The following is a 3,797-nucleotide window of genomic DNA, read 5'->3' as shown; positions in this document are numbered from 1 at the left end:
GGGGGGGGGGGAGAGTATATAAATATATCATTCTCTGCCGTCCTGTACTAAAGCTAAGGGTTAAATGGAGAGCTAAGGTAGAAAGCAAAGAAAAAGGGCGAGCTTTTACCTGGCTGGGCAAATACGGGAAAGCCTCTTTTTGAACACCAAACATAGAGGGCACAGGAGTTTACTGCTATCCCTAGGTGAAAAGTTTACAACAGTTATTTCCAGGCAAGCAAGAGCTGCTCTGTAGATGTGGGGTCTTATTTTCACAGGAGCAACACATCATACCTCTGTCCCTAGGCTGCCTGTACAAGTTGCAGGCCTGTGTGGCAGCTAATTCACAGTATAGGCACAGCTGCAAGCTGTTCTGCTGGACTTGGGAGATCTTTCCAGCCTCTTTGTCCCTATGGTCTACCCATATTCCCCACATCACCTTCTCTATGATCTCCCTATGTGTGTTCTTTTACTACCTGCGGCTTTTCCCCTTGTAAAATACCATGGCAATGGGCAATAATGCTCTAAAGCACTGCAGCTCACAGCCTGCCCATGTGGCTCCATGACCCAGTGTTTTCATACAGAATAAAGAAGGGAAGCAAAATAGTCTGCACCAGTCCCGTTAATTTAGGTCTTTTATTGTGTACGAAGTAGCTGATATGAAGCTAGGAAGTAATAAAGACCAGAGAGCCGATAATGTCTAATTGCTTTAAGTACCTGCTGTTAACATTAGTGGGGAATGAGAAAAATCCCTTAGCTGTGTAGGGAGAGGGAGGGGGGTGTGAACCTGGTGCTAAAACTCCCTAGTGTTAAGTGCTGAGGTTCCTCTTGTTAACACCTAATCACTTGAGCCATCAAAGGAAGAATTGCGCAGGCTTGCAACTGGCATCAGAGAAAGGAAATCTTTGTATCAAGCCTCCCAATACAGTACCCAGAAGGATTTTAATATATTAAATACTATGAAGTAGGGATGCCCTAATTCAATAGCACCTTCTGCCTTAGCCCACTAAACCATTTAATCCAGCTAATATCCACAGGCCCGATGCTTGATTGTAAGTACGTGTTCTCCCCTATTAAAGGAAGAGAAGCTCCTAGTTGGCTGGGTTCAGCCACTATCAGAGATGGAAAAGGATCAGCTGTCCTCGTCTGGCCCTCTCAGGGAGATGAGCCGTGCAGGTTAGTCTCCTTAATTGAGCTGCAAGCTGATTTCTGTAGAGAAAGTGAAGAAGAATGTCAGCTGTGTGGTTACAGTCTCATGTGAGTCGACTACCTAAAATATAATGGGTACTACCTTGCTTCAGCCAGGTCTTGAGGAAAAGAGGCTTTTCTTGCTTGAAAAAGACCCATCAGTGAAAGGCCAGCAGATTTGGGGTACCAGAGAAAAAGCCTATGAGCTAACTTATTCCAAACTGTATTCCCTTTCTTTCATCTTCCAGATGATGGAAGACTTCTTTTTGTTTTTGAAAGTGTGACGGAAGGCCAGAGCATATCCACATAGGTGCTTCACTTGGGTTCAAACAAATCACGTTCCGCAGGAGCATACGCGTCCTTGTGGGACAGGCTCTAATGAAAATGAAAGCAGTCCAGAAAACAAGTATGTGTAAGTTGTTTAATGCTGTGGTTTGTGACCCAGAGAAAATGCCCTAGAGCACAGATGAGACCTTTATGGTATACTTAAAGCTGTGCCCACACCTAATGCATTAGTGTGGCTTTCAATTCTGAATCAGAACACTGCTGGGAACAAAGCCTGCTAGACATAGTGGCCATGGAGACCACGTGGCTAGCAGAGATTAATTTCTTTTGAAGCTAGAATTAGTATGGCTGGCTCAACATAGCACTTAATCAAACTAATAAGCCTAACAAGGAGGGAGATCATGTCAGCCAGCAGGCTGCTTTTATTCACTTCTGAGTTTAATTTTAAATCTCCAGGTCTTCTGGGAATGGAATTTGGGCTGGAAACATGTGAAGGTAGTTTTCATTAATCAGCCCTTGGCCTTTAAATTCAGTGACCACAGGTCATTTGCTGTACTTTGCCAGCTCTTCTCTGAGGTGCAGGTGGAAGCAGCTGTAGAAACCTGGAGGTGGTAATAGGTGGGTTTCAGCTCTTCTTCCTTTTTTGCTTTCTAAATCTTAATGTGGAAAAGTAATTTTGATCCAATATCCAGGCTGCACACAAACTTGAGGTAATTCAGGTCTGAATGTGGAGTTTGGACCTGTAATATTACTATTCCAACAAGCACTAGCTAGTTTTGGTCAGCCTTAGTTTTAGTAGATGGGTGAATAGGGTGTTTGGGACAGTTTTGCTGACCGAGAGGGCAGTGTATGAGTCAGGGTATGGCTTGGTACCAGACTGTATGAAGACACTGGGTCACTAAAGGGCCACAAAGTTGCCTGGCTGAATGTTTTAGCCTGGGCTTCTTAAATGCCTCGCTGCTGAGGGGAACCCGCTGTGAGGTACTGATCTACCCTGTGCACTGAAGGGAGGGACCAAGGCTCTACGAAGCCTGGTGCAGAACAGAGGGGAAATCAGGGAGGTTAAGGTAGGCAGTAGCTATTGCCAAGGACAGAGGGTCAGAGAGCAGTGAGAAGTTACGGCTCTCCACTTTCCGCCTGATCATTAGGCCCTTGCTTAGGAAAGGTGAAACTTGGGCTCGAGTTTCCATGCTGGTGTAGGAGCTGCTCATGGTTTTATAAAACCTTGAGATGGAATCCTTGCTTCCCTCACTGCTTTAGCCTTATCATTCTCCTCACGGAGTCACTTTGAAAAGATTTTTTGACTCGTGGAGGAAGCAAATGAATTAACAGCATCTTGCAACCACGTAAGACAGTGCTATGCTTTACAGTGGCTCTTTGTGTGCGCTAAGGATCTGCAGCCGCCAAGAGGCACAGAGCAGTGTAAACCAGAGGAGAGTAAAAGCTTCAGTTCATGCTCTCGGCTCGCTCTCTGACACACAAATTAAATAAACTTCAGCTCTTGTTCTGCAGCGGCAGGCGATCTGTAAGTAGTTTGTAGGTTGGCCTCCTTAGGTGTAGCAATGGCTAGATTAATTTGAGGGGTGCTGGATTACACAGCATCCTTGAAATTAAGTTATAGGCAAGGCGCTGCCTTCTACCGGATCCCTAGGGCCAAGGATAAGCACTTTCCCTGAAAACTGAATGGAGAAAAGGTCTTCACTTAAATATAACAAGGTAAACTAAACTATCTCAAGGTTGTTTTTAAGAGGCTTTCCCTAAGATATGTGGGGCTAAAAAAAAAATGACTTGATGCAAAATATTGCAGAATGAGAGGGAAATGGATCCTGCCACCGGCTCTTGCTTATTGCTTCTGTGATTCTTTCTAGACTAACATGGTCAAAGTTTCCTTACTCACATTTGGGTGGGAGCAGAAGAGAGAACAGGCTGAGATGAGGAGGCTTGAAACAATGCTGTTATTTCTGAAATATGGTCCCATGAAGAGTGTGTGTGTGTGTGTATGGATGTGTATGGGTGTTGGATAGCTATAAATCCAGCCATATAATCTTGATTGCTGTCATCTGTTGAGAAAGGAATTGATGAGGTCTCAAATATTTGATTATGCTGCCTCTTTTTCAATACATTTTGTTATTTCCAAACTCGTGCTCCACAGAAGGTCAGAAATGACCAAAGCAGTTGAAGTAGAATCCTAGTTCTTTTGTTGACTAAAAGGAAACTCTCAAGTAATAAAGCCCAAAACTTAGTGGTTGTTTGGGTTTTTTTTTGTTGTTTTTTTTTTGTTTTGTTGTTTTCTCTTTTTCTCCAAGATGAGTGCACACTTTTCTGTTAAATGATTTTGTAGGGAA

At 43.8% G+C, this 3,797-nt stretch overlaps 1 protein-coding gene across 7 annotated transcripts in view; it reads left to right on the top strand.

Moving 5' to 3' along the window:
* Window positions 1-3,797, top strand: part of SLC8A3 (solute carrier family 8 (sodium/calcium exchanger), member 3) — a 98,938-nt gene that overhangs the window by 2,031 nt on the left and 93,110 nt on the right. The gene's annotated exons all lie outside the window — the stretch shown is intronic.

The sequence above is a fragment of the Charadrius vociferus genome, unplaced genomic scaffold, assembly GCF_000708025.1.
Source record: "Charadrius vociferus isolate BGI_N301 unplaced genomic scaffold, ASM70802v2 scaffold50, whole genome shotgun sequence".
NCBI lineage: Eukaryota > Metazoa > Chordata > Aves > Charadriiformes > Charadriidae > Charadrius > Charadrius vociferus.
Note: the sequence above shows the minus strand (reverse complement) of the source record. Positions and strands in the feature narration are given on the sequence as shown.